We start from the raw sequence: 13,668 nt of genomic DNA, 5'->3' as shown, positions 1-13,668 counted from the left end.
GCACGTTCAATACCGCTTTTTGCAATCGATGGATAGCGGTGTTGAACAAAAGTAGCTTGGACCTGATGCTACTAGTAGTAGAGGAGTCAGCCCGTGAATTGGCTATCTCCCGTGAAAAGATCTCGACCTTTGAGAAAGCGCACCGATCCACATTTGAAGCAGATAAATCTATTAATTGGTTGGAGAGGCTGAATAGCCAAGTGGCAACCTATAAAAAAGACTTGGTGGCTTTTAAACAAAGGAAAATGGACAAGGTCGTGGCAGATTATGAGCACAACCAAGTGTACCAGTGGGTCGGAGGCCGGCAAAATGAGCAGCGTGACCGTGGGAGATTCCAACGGCAATACATCTCAGTCCTCTCAGGAGGGCATTTCTACGAACGACTCTGATATGCAGTTATCCACGAATGAGGCACAGGTGAAGTCCCCTTTAGGGGTGAATACACGACACAGAGTAAGTCGCCCAAAAGAAAGTTCACGAGACGTGGTGGCCAGAGGACGAGGACGCGGAAAAGTGGGCAGACCGCTGCAAAACCGCAGGACCTAATATTTAATTTGTCTACACATGAACTGACCACCACTGAGATACAGGTATTGGGGAGAGGGTTGTCATTTGTACCATCTGTTTCTCCCGATAGTATGAGATGGGAGATAGAGAAATTTAAACTTCAGCGCCAGCTGAAATTGAAAGAATATTTCTTTGGTAAAAATAATATGCCAACAGGTCCTAGTGACAGTCTTGATGATATACCCCCACAAGTACGTAAGCTAACAAGAAAAAGTACTTTTAAACCCAATACCAATAATGCCTCATTAAAGACTTTTAGTCGGATGTTACACCAAGAGACTGTTGCATATATGCAAATTGATTCTAAAGTGCAATATGGTTGTAATAATCTGAGCCAGACTGAGTTCAAAGCATTAAAGGATTTATCCTCTTACAATGACATTATTATTCGCCCCGCAGACAAAGGCGGGGCTATCGTTATTCAAGATCTTTCTGCTTATAAATGTGACAGAGAGACAATTATCTGATCACTCAGTTTACAGATTACTTGATGAGGATCCTACCTCGATATTCAGTAGAGAATTAAATGTTGTATTAAAATCTGCTGTTGAAAATGGTGCCTTATCACAGGAATTGGCTAATGCACTGGTTCCATCAAGTCCAGTGGTCCCCTTGCTGTATACGTTGCCCAAGATCCACAAAGGTCTTGTGGATCCTCCTGGGCGACCTATCATTGCAGCAAGGGGATCACTCTTTCAAGTAGTGTCTACATATTTAGACACGTTATTGCAACCATGTATTATCAATAGCATTGGCCACATTAAGGACACCACTTGTTTTTTGAATGCTTTAGCGGAGAGTAAAGAGTTACCATCTAATTGTCTGCTATGTAGTGTAGACATTTCTAGTCTATACACGGTAATACCGAATGATGAGGGACTTGCTGCTGTACGGTCATTAATTAGTGATAATCCACTGTATAACGGACCACCGGTGGGTGTGGTCCTTGAATTGTTAAATCTGGTTCTTACCAGGAATTATTTTCTATATGACGGTCGATTTTATCTACAGACCTCTGGGTGTGCAATGGGGTCCAATGGTCGCGGAGAGTAACATCTTCTTTTGTGACAATATGGTAACACCTTATATTAAAATGTTTTCCCGTTATATAGATGATATATTCAGGTACCGAGCAGCAGTTTGTCCAATTCATCGAAAAACACAACAGCACCAATAACCCGATAAAGTTTACATTTTCAATCGATGCCTCATCCATCCATTTTTTGGATGTTAAGGTATGAACGTGATTTATTGTTAAAATCCAAAGAAAAAGCGATGTTGATGCCCAGGGACCAACTTCTTAGTCCCAGTAGGAAGATAAATACTGATTGCATTAAAATGCCATGGGTGAATCATTTCAACACCCAAAGTAACAAGATCCGCCATGTGACCAAGTCTTTGTGGCCAATTGTACAGTCCGATCCTGCCTTGGGTCTAGCGGAGACGTGGATCATGCCCTGCTACACCCGGGGCAAAACGATCAGGGACTGGGTCATGAAGACTGACGTCACAGGTATCAATCAACAGCAAAGTGTTCAGAGCAGCTTTTTGTCATCTAGGCCTGGCTGTTTTAAATGTTTAAATTGTATTACATGTAGAGCACTCATTGCCGCCTCCAGCTTCAATCACCCCCGCAGTGGTAAGCCCATGAACATCAGATACAGAGTATCATGTCAAACTAAATTTATCATCTATATGATAATTTGTCCATGCAGCTTATGCTACGTGGGCAAAACCGAGTGTACCCTGCGAGAGCGGATGGCAGGCCACCGCTCTGCAATAAAGAAGGCCTTGGAAAAGGGCACTAGTGACCAGCCGGTGGCGAGGCATTTCGCCGAGGCTGGCCACAGTATGGCAGTACTACGGTATATTATAATAGATCACATTCCTAGTAGTCTGCGACGAGGTGATCGGGGTTTGAAATTATTGCAGCGTGAATCAATGTGGATTCACAGATTAGGGACATTATCCCCGGGCTGGTTAAATGAGTACGCTGGACTTCACTGTTTTATATGAAAAATTCTACAGTATTACCAGGCTGCACTTTGCTAATGCACGTATTACTTATAGCAGCTGCATCATTGTATGATTTACACCCAGTATAGCTGCTCAGATTATCTTTCTTACAGGGACTTATTCAGCAATTAATAATAAAAATGTTGCATTATGGATTAGTAACATATGAAATGTGTAATATGTATCGATAAATGTATATGCCTTGTACTGATGTCTAATCCTCTACGTATTTTAAAACTTTTGTAAATGTTTTTTTTTTCTTTTGTATTTAGTTATAATTAAATGCAGCCGTGCTGACGTAGCGCTCAGTGGTGACGTCATTGTAGGCGTCCCCTGACGTGCTCCAGCAGCAGTGGCTGTTTGCACGTGGTGTGGGGTATTTAAGATGCTTACATTCACTCTGTTATTTGTATCCTGATGAAGAGATAAGAAATAAAATCTCGAAACATTGATGACGACATAGAAGCTGTCGACTATTTCTTTGCTGTTGTGAGTGCCGCCCGATCTGTGGAAATTGTATGTGGATCCCTTTGCTGGGATACCTGGAAGGCACCCGGCTGATGAATTGGAGAAGGAGTGCTGCTCGCTATATATCATATATATATATATATATATATATATATATATATATATATATATATATATATATATATATATATATATATATATATATATATATATATATATATATATACATACACACACACATGCAAATGACCGCACTCTCACCCAGGGAAACAACAGTGGGGTGCCCATCCAAAAGTACAGGCCAAAAGGCTAGTACCCAAAAATAGTCCAGGAATCCACACGCAGGGTGTGGAATGGAGAGCACTCTCCGATCACAAATTAAATTTTGTGAAATCCAGATAAGTTAGATAATGAAAATAAAGAGACATCAGAATCCATAGAGATAAAGGTGATATATTTGTATGACAGCCCCGACGTTTCGGTCCAAATCATGGACCATTATCAAGGAGCCTAAGGCACACAGAAAACATAGGTCATAAACACATTATCTATACAGCAGAATGTGCATAATTACAGCAAAGTAAAGGAAATGGCTTACATTGTCATCAGAGTATATAGGTAGTCAGCGATGGAGTAATCTCTGCCAAGAAGGTCAGGACAAAATCAGCTACCTACATTGTGCAGTCCGGGTCCCGCTATATATACCCGCAGGAAGGGGTTAAGGATCACAGACATCGCGCCATAACAGCCTGCGTGTCAGGCTGCTGGAGCGCATGATGACTTCCGGAAATACCGGAAGTCAAGTAGTCTGTGGAACGCACTTGAAACGCACAGCTTCCGGGTGACCGGACGCTGCGCTTCATAGATAGGAGTACTGAGAGGCTAATGAGATATATGCGCTGAGCGAAAGGGTTACACAGTGTCAAACATTAATTGAGGGTCAATCGAGACTTACTAAAATACCTATTTAGTCAAATGAGGTTTAAAGTGATCGCGCATATCAGGGTATATAGCGGGGGCCGGTGCCAGAAGCAGGAAAGTGCTGGAGGGGGAAGAGAAACGTACTGAAAGGGAAGGGTGGTAATAGTATAATTGATAAGGTATTGGAGACAAGATGAGTGCTGGAGGGCACTGCATATTAAGATAAACGAGAGAAGTAGCAATAAATACAATCAAATGAATGAAAATGTCCGGGAGTGCTAAAGTAAGAGGGATAAAGGGTGTTCACGTATACATAATAAAGACAGCTGAGAAACCGAGAATAAACCTAATGGGGTAAAGGGAGACGTGAGGCTAGGATGACAACTGCAATTACAGGAATAAAATATAAAAATGCTGTATAGATAATGTGTTTATGACCTATGTTTTCTGTGTGCCTTAGGCTCCTTGATAATGGTCCATGATTTGGACCGAAACGTCGGGGCTGTCATACAAATATATCACCTTTATCTCTATGGATTCTGATGTCTCTTTATTTTCATTATCTAACTTATCTGGATTTCACAAAATTTAATTTGTGATCGGAGAGTGCTCTCCATTCCACACCCTGCGTTTGGATTCCTGGACTATATATATATATATATATATATATATATATATATATACACAAGACAGAAACAGAGTGCGCTTAAGGGTGCAAGTACACAACTTATTCCACAATATAAAAAATTTAATAAAAACCAACAACACGGCTCAAAAAAAGATACAGTGATAATATGGTCATATATTGGAATCAATTTAGACAGAATATGTGGCAATTCAGTACAACGGCAGGCCCAACGCGTTTCGTCACCCACGTGACTTCCTCAGGGGCATTAGATGACTTGATTATCAAGGCTGTAATTGCTCTAAAAATGACAATAGAGTATATCAGAAACAACACACAAAGAGAAAGATATATATATCTCATTTAAGCTGGAGAAAAGTTCGAAAGGAGGAGGAGGACAAATGGAGAAGAGGAAAATTGAAAACTAATAAACGATACAGCTTACAAAAAATATATATCATCACTGCCATATTACATTAACATCATAGGGAATGTATCCCCCTTTTTTTAAAATTCTGCATGATTAATTCATAAACCATAAGGCTGATTCAGATTTATAATAATATTCAATTCGCACCCAATTAAAAAGGATACTGCATCAAAACATAAAATTAACATCCGGACAAAAAAATTGGTACATATACATACAAAGATAATACAAAAAAAAAAAAAAAAACAGTAAAAAAACAACAATACCTTATTGCCGTGTCTCTAATTGACTGAACACAGATAATTAAAGTGGATAATGATCTGAATAGAGAGATGCATACAGTCGAAAAATTAGGTTTAATTCTCCCTCTCGATTACTGTAACCATCACCAGCACCAAATAAATGTGGGTCAAGTGTATGGGAGATTAACACTTACAATACACCAAATGACAGCGCTCTTGTCAATGTTTGTGGTACACTTTTCGAATATCTCACTCAATTAAAGGTGTCAGCAGCACAGTTCATTCAAAAATCCACTTAAAAGGCAAATATAAGCGTCCAATCAGATGTGAATACATACACAATCAGTATAAGACAATGACTATGAGCAGGAGCTTTCCAAAAACCATTCAATAAATCCTAAAAGTGAATACTCACATATGACAGGGTAACCGGAAGCATGCTACACTGTATCCAAACTGCCGAATGACAGCTAGTACTAACAGGCGGCTTTATATAGGACTGGGCTATCCACGTCACTTCCTGTCTATCAAAAAAAGAAAAACGTCTAAAACGGGGACAATGCCTCCCCCTAAGTGAAAACCCATCACTGCTACCAGGGTGTAAACTCAGTACTCACCCCCGTAGTGATAGACAAACTCAGATAATTCCTTCTTTCAATTGAAACGGGCGGTACGACCGCCATGCGTTCCAAACCGGCGCCATTTTCCTCGAGGTGGAACGCATATGCGTCGCCTCGGCGCTTGTATGTATCGTCATGGTGCATTTTTTTATTTTTTGTTTGGGGAATCGGACGGACGGCGCGAACGCCGTGCGTTCCAAGTCAGCGCCATTTTGGTTTATGTGACACGCATATGCGCTACCTCTGGCGTCTATTATATTAACCCTGAGATTTAATCAGCTGATATTCTAACCTACGCTCTCACTTAATAAAAATGCCAATAATGGTTTATAAAGAATAATACTAAATTAAAAGGGAGAACATTAATATACTAATACCCTTCATTTACAAAACATATATTAAACAAAATAATTCTAATGCGTTCCAAATCACCCCCATACTGGGAGATCTTGGAGCGCAAATACCGGAAGTGGAATGTGTTCTATTGTTTATACTAATGTGCTTTAAAATGTTACATATTACATATATATCAAGCACTACACTACTAAAAAGGGGACTGTGCTTATTATCATTAAATGTAACTCTAAATGGATCTCTATGAGTCCATTAAAGTGATATAATCAAAAATCATTTGACCTATGGTATAACCTAACACCCATTGATTCATTTATTTAATACTTTTTAATATGTGTATAACAATTAATTTTCTTACATTACTATTAAGTGTAAAAACTATGTAGAATTTATAATAACCTAATATTGGTGCTCCCGGTCATATACCGTACCGTAATTATTATCCTAGTGAATCCAAATAAGTGAACTAATAATTAACTAAAAAAATCGGGAAAGTGGGGAAGGGGAAGGGGGAGGGGTCTCAAAAAAAAAATGAAAAAAAAAAAAAAAATTCTACAAAATATATACATATATATAAATTGCTCCTGCCCGTATGTCATCGTCCTATTTCCATCGAAATTGTTACAACCTACTTTTTAATGAAACATAGTCATAACAAAGGATTCATGTATATATGAAAGAGGGGGAAGAAGTTGGACAGAGAGAAAAAAATAAAAAAACCAAGGTAAGAATAAGGACTACAAAAAGGCCACTATGTCCACGCCCTCATTCAATCCTTTGGGAGTTAAAGAATTTAAAGAGTAAATCCAGAAACTCTCTTTTCTGATTAATTCTCGGCCCCTGTCTCCACCTCTAGGGTTTAATGGGACGTGTTCCAGAACAGTAAATTTAAAATTCTCTTTTGAAACCAAAGAATTGTGTTTCTCCAGGTAATGCCTGGGTAAGCGTGCACACACTTTTACTTTGTTCCTGATGTTACGCATATGTTCTTGTATCCTCAACTTGACCTGTCTTATGGTCTTCCCGACATAAGTCAAATTGCAGCTACAGGTGATTTTGTAGACGACATGATCAGAGTTGCAAGTCACCGCCTCTTTGATTTTATATTCCCTGCCGTTTTCCATAGTGTGGTGAAAGGGGGCTTTCTCCAAAAATGGGCAACAAATACATTTGTTGCAGGGCAACATCCCGGGTTTTTTATTTAAAAAATGGGCCACTTTTGAAGTGGGGGGAAGTTGTGGTTTCATTCTACTTGGAGCCAAAATTGATTTTAGGTTTTTCGCCCGTCTGCCAAATCTGGTTTATCGACGGGCGAAAAACCTAAAATCAATTTTGGCTCCAAGTAGAATGAAACCACAACTTCCCCCCACTTCAAAAGTGGCCCATTTTTTAAATAAAAAACCCGGGATGTTGCCCTGCAACAAATGTATTTGTTGCCCATTTTTGGAGAAAGCCCCCTTTCACCACACTATGGAAAACGGCAGGGAATATAAAATCAAAGAGGCGGTGACTTGCAACTCTGATCATGTCGTCTACAAAATCACCTGTAGCTGCAATTTGACTTATGTCGGGAAGACCATAAGACAGGTCAAGTTGAGGATACAAGAACATATGCGTAACATCAGGAACAAAGTCAAAGTGCACAGCTTACCCAGGCATTACCTGGAGAAACACAATTCTTTGGTTTTTAAAAGAGAATTTTAAATTTACTGTTCTGGAACACGTCCCATTAAACCCTAGAGGTGGAGACAGGGGCCGAGAATTAATCAGAAAAGAGAGTTTCTGGATTTACTCTTTAAATTCTTTAACTCCCAAAGGATTGAATGAGGGCGTGGACATAGTGGCCTTTTTGTAGTCCTTATTCTTACCTTGGTTTTTTTATTTTTTTCTCTCTGTCCAACTTCTTCCCCCTCTTTCATATATACATGAATCCTTTGTTATGACTATGTTTCATTAAAAAGTAGGTTGTAACAATTTCGATGGAAATAGGACGATGACATACGGGCAGGAGCAATTTATATATATGTATATATTTTGTAGAATTTCTTTTTTTTTTTTTTCATTTAATTTTTTTTTTGAGACCCCTCCCCCTTCCCCTTCCCCACTTTCCCGATTTTTTTAGTTAATTATTAGTTCACTTATTTGGATTCACTAGGATAATAATTACGGTACGGTATATGACCGGGAGCACCAATATTAGGTTATTATAAATTCTACATAGTTTTTACACTTAATAGTAATGTAAGAAAATTAATTGTTATACACATATTAAAAAGTATTAAATAAATGAATCAATGGGTGTTAGGTTATACCATAGGTCAAATGATTTTTGATTATATCACTTTAATGGACTCATAGAGATCCATTTAGAGTTAAATTTAATGATAATAAGCACAGTCCCCTTTTTAGTAGTGTAGTGCTTGATATATATGTAATATGTAACATTTTAAAGCACATTAGTATAAACAATAGAACACATTCCACTTCCGGTATTTGCGCTCCAAGATCTCCCAGTATGGGGGTGATTTGGAACGCATTAGAATTATTTTGTTTAATATATGTTTTGTAAATGAAGGGTATTAGTATATTAATGTTCTCCCTTTTAATTTAGTATTATTCTTTATAAACCATTATTGGCATTTTTATTTAGTGAGAGCGTAGGTTAGAATATCAGCTGATTAAATCTCAGGGTTAATATAATAGACGCCAGAGGTAGCGCATATGCGTGTCACATAAACCAAAATGGCGCTGACTTGGAACGCACGGCGTTCGCGCCGTCCGTCCGATTCCCCAAACAAAAAATAAAAAAATGCACCATGACGATACATACAAGCGCCGAGGCGACGCATATGCGTTCCACCTCGAGGAAAATGGCGCCGGTTTGGAACGCATGGCGGTCGTACCGCCCGTTTCAATTGAAAGAAGGAATTATCTGAGTTTGTCTATCACTACGGGGGTGAGTACTGAGTTTACACCCTGGTAGCAGTGATGGGTTTTCACTTAGGGGGAGGCATTGTCCCCGTTTTAGACGTTTTTCTTTTTTTGATAGACAGGAAGTGACGTGGATAGCCCAGTCCTATATAAAGCCGCCTGTTAGTACTAGCTGTCATTCGGCAGTTTGGATACAGTGTAGCATGCTTCCGGTTACCCTGTCATATGTGAGTATTCACTTTTAGGATTTATTGAATGGTTTTTGGAAAGCTCCTGCTCATAGTCATTGTCTTATACTGATTGTGTATGTATTCACATCTGATTGGACGCTTATATTTGCCTTTTAAGTGGATTTTTGAATGAACTGTGCTGCTGACACCTTTAATTGAGTGAGATATTCGAAAAGTGTACCACAAACATTGACAAGAGCGCTGTCATTTGGTGTATTGTAAGTGTTAATCTCCCATACACTTGACCCACATTTATTTGGTGCTGGTGATGGTTACAGTAATCGAGAGGGAGAATTAAACCTAATTTTTCGACTGTATGCATCTCTCTATTCAGATCATTATCCACTTTAATTATCTGTGTTCAGTCAATTAGAGACACGGCAATAAGGTATTGTTGTTTTTTTACTGTTTTTTTTTTTTTTTTGTATTATCTTTGTATGTATATGTATCAATTTTTTTGTCCGGATGTTAATTTTATGTTTTGATGCAGTATCCTTTTTAATTGGGTGCGAATTGAATATTATTATAAATCTGAATCAGCCTTATGGTTTATGAATTAATCATGCAGAATTTTAAAAAAAGGGGGATACATTCCCTATGATGTTAATGTAATATGGCAGTGATGATATATTTTTTGTAAGCTGTATCGTTTATTAGTTTTCAATTTTCCTCTTCTCCATTTGTCCTCCTCCTCCTTTCGAACTTTTCTCCAGCTTAAATGAGATATATATATCTTTCTCTTTGTGTGTTGTTTCTGATATACTCTATTGTCATTTTTAGAGCAATTACAGCCTTGATAATCAAGTCATCTAATTCCCCTGAGGAAGTCACGTGGGTGACAAAACGCGTTGGGCCTGCCGTTGTACTGAATTGCCACATATTCTGTCTAAATTGATTTCAATATATGACCATATTATCACTGTATCTTTTTTTGAGCCGTGTTGTTGGTTTTTATTAAATTTTTTATATTGTGGAATAAGTTGTGTACTTGCACCCTTAAGCGCACTCTGTTTCTGTCTTGTATTTCTATCTGTTTTGGGTCTCAGCTAACGGGGGACTCTCAGAGTTGCTGCTACTCTCTATTGGGCGCGGATCTTTGGGTACCTCTGTCTTGTGTATATATATATATATATATATATATATATAAATAAATAAAATATATTGACCTTATAAACCATATGGTTTATAAGGTCAACAGTCATCACCATAAGGGGGGACAGGAGTTTTTCATTATTTCCCATGCATGTGGATACCGAATTGGAACGATAAAGTGTTCCCATCGCAGTGGTAGCAGTGCCTGGCAACTGGCCCGAAGCTTGGTGAGTGAAGTGGTACAAATTATTCCAAAAAAAGCATGGAAGAACTCATGATGACCCTGGACGGGTTCATCAGGAAGTTCGATGAAAGGGGCTATGACAGCCGAACCCTCAACAAGCAGAAACAGGAGGTATGAGCCATCGAAAGAGATCAACTGCTTAGACCCAAACCTGCTCGCCTCGAGCAAGAGATTTTACCATTTGTGACTAGGTTTAACACAGCCAGTGCCATCTTACCCAGAGCCACCAGGGCCCTATGGCCAAATCATAAAGATCAACAAGTACCTCCCAGGTCTGCAAGCTAAAAGACTGATGCTATGCTACACAAGAGGGCGAAACATTAAGGACACTATAGTCCATAACGATGTCACGGGTTTTGAATCCGGAGGAATTCCCAGTGCTAACTTTCTGAATCGTCCACCAGGGTGCTACAAGTGCATCAAATGCACAACCTGCCAGCACATGAACACGGGAACCCACTTTATACATCCAAAGACCTCGCAGCAGTTCCCCATCAAACACGTTGTGACGTGAACCTCATCCTATGTGGTGTACGTCATCAGGTGTCCTTGTCATCTCACCTACGTGGGCAAAACGATTAGGACTGTGAGAGAACGCATGGCGTTGCACCGGTCAGCCATCAGTCAAGCACTGTCCGGGAAGGGTAACGAGCAACCAGTGGCCAAGCACTTCTCACAGGAGAAGCACAAACTATCAGATATGAGACACATAATAATAGACCATGTTCCAGAGGGACTAAGAAGAGGAGATAGAGGGGGCAAGCTATTACACCTTGAGACCAGATGGATACACCGATTGGGCTCCGTCATGTGACTCAACGATAGAATACCATTCAACCTGTTCTTATGACAGGACTTGTGACCCTTGTGCCCATTGCAATAGCCCGGCCTCTGGAGGAATAGCCAGTCATATGGCCTCATTTGTGCTGCATGAACAATGACAACATAGGGCGACATGAGCCCCTCACAGTGTGCTTTTCTCTTCCTCTCCGTCTAGTCTTTCTATCACTTTGATTTTCTTCCTATAGTGTACATTTTTCATGTATGTGATACCAGGCCGCAGGTCAATACAGCAGTCTACAGCCAGTACCCATACTAGGGAAGCCACATTCAGTACCACTGGGGTATACACCCATGCCAGAAAATAGGTGGGCATGAACCCCGCACGGTGTGCTTTTTTCTTCTTCTCCAGCTAGTCTTCCTGTCCCTTTGGTTTTCTTCTTATAGTGTATTTTTACTTATGTGATGCTGAAACACTGAAGACAGTGTATGTTCACATTACGTGACACCAAGCTGCAGGATAACACTACAGCTAACAACAAGCGCCCACAATAGGGTTTTCACATCTAGAAGTACTGGGGCATACACCCAGGACGTGAACTCCATACAGTGAACTTTTTCCCCCCCTCTTTTCCAGCCAGCCAGCCTGTCCCTCTTTGTTCCATCCAGCCAGCCTGTTCCCCTTTTTCTTACAGTATGCCTCCGCATATGAGATGCTTAAAGCACCTAAAACACAGTAACCCTTTATGAGAGGGAGGCATAGACTCCAGGGCACGGGGGTAGCACCCGTAGCAGGGTACCTAGGAGGGAGATCCATCATTTTCACGTCTTAATCCCTGCGCGCTCACCCCACAACGATCCCACTCACATCCATTTCTGGAGCTACCACAACACCGGACATCTTATATAACACGCATCAGCACACATTTTGTTCAGTCACATAGCTGGTGAGGTGATCTGTCAGCCCACACAGCGGCACGGGCTGCCCAGCCAATAGAGGGGACACCCACACTAAGTCACATTCACAGGACAGAACTGACCCACGAACTTTTATTTTATACACAGAAACATGTTCACTTCAGTGTGGACACTGATGCATATACCCATGATGTGATCACATGCACTGTTAATCTGTAATGTTGATATGTGATGTTTGCTTATTTTGTTCAAAGGCAGCGTGAACTCCTGGAGCTGGAACCGCCCACCCGATCAACACAGCCGGCTCGTGTTTCTATGACTACGCAGCAGCTTGCGTGTCAAGCTGGCTTTCACAGCCGGAAACAGGGGAGACAGGACGGAAACTGCAGAGCCGGAAAGGGAACTCACACACCCCCCCCGGGGGCGAAATCAGCACGGTATGTCACGCTGCCTTCACTAATCACCCTCTATTATAAGGTAAGCACTAAATTTGTTCTTTTGTTCTCACCTACACCTTGCCAAAGGGGCGCTGCCCCGAAACGTTGGTGGTTAATTCCATGTTGTTTTAATACACATTTTTAAAAGACCTTGGAGTGCCAGTCTTCTTTTCTACCCCTACCCCTACCTATACATACATACATACATACATATATATATATATATATATATTGACCTTATAAACCATATGGTTTATAAGGTCAACAGTCATCACCATAAGGGGGGACAGAATGTTTTTTTTAAGTTTGTTTGTTTCCCCCATTATTTCCCATGCATGTGGATTCTGATTGGGAACGATAAAGTGTTCCTATTGCAGTGGTAGCAGTGCCTGGCAACTGGCCCGAAGCTTGGTGAGTGAAGTGGTACAAATGATTCCAAAAAAAGCAAGGAAGAACTCATGGTGACCCTTTTACGTGTGTTGACCACTGTTAACCCTTCATATTAAAACATTTGAAGGGAAAAAATGCTTTAGAGTCGCATATGGATCAACCCTCCAATTTCTTAAGCAGGCTGGCTACACATTAAATGACCAGTCACCAGGAACGTTTCTAAAACTGGTCATACACACTTGGGTCTGATTATCCCACAATTTAGAGATCCTGAACGATTCACCACATTCCGTTCAAGAACACAAGCTATACCAGCGGGCAAGCAATTGCCCAGTGTACACAGATCCTATAATTGCTCTGTCAGATTGGTGGCACTTGTCACGCAGTGTGTACCCAGTTTAGT

The 13,668-nt window shown here is 40.3% G+C and overlaps 1 protein-coding gene across 3 annotated transcripts in view; it reads right to left on the bottom strand.

Moving 5' to 3' along the window:
* Positions 1–13,668, bottom strand: part of ICE1 (interactor of little elongation complex ELL subunit 1) — a 365,848-nt gene that overhangs the window by 162,866 nt on the left and 189,314 nt on the right. The gene's annotated exons all lie outside the window — the stretch shown is intronic.

This window comes from Crinia signifera, chromosome 5, assembly GCF_055691185.1.
Source record: "Crinia signifera chromosome 5, ASM5569118v1, whole genome shotgun sequence".
NCBI lineage: Eukaryota > Metazoa > Chordata > Amphibia > Anura > Myobatrachidae > Crinia > Crinia signifera.
Note: the sequence above shows the minus strand (reverse complement) of the source record. Positions and strands in the feature narration are given on the sequence as shown.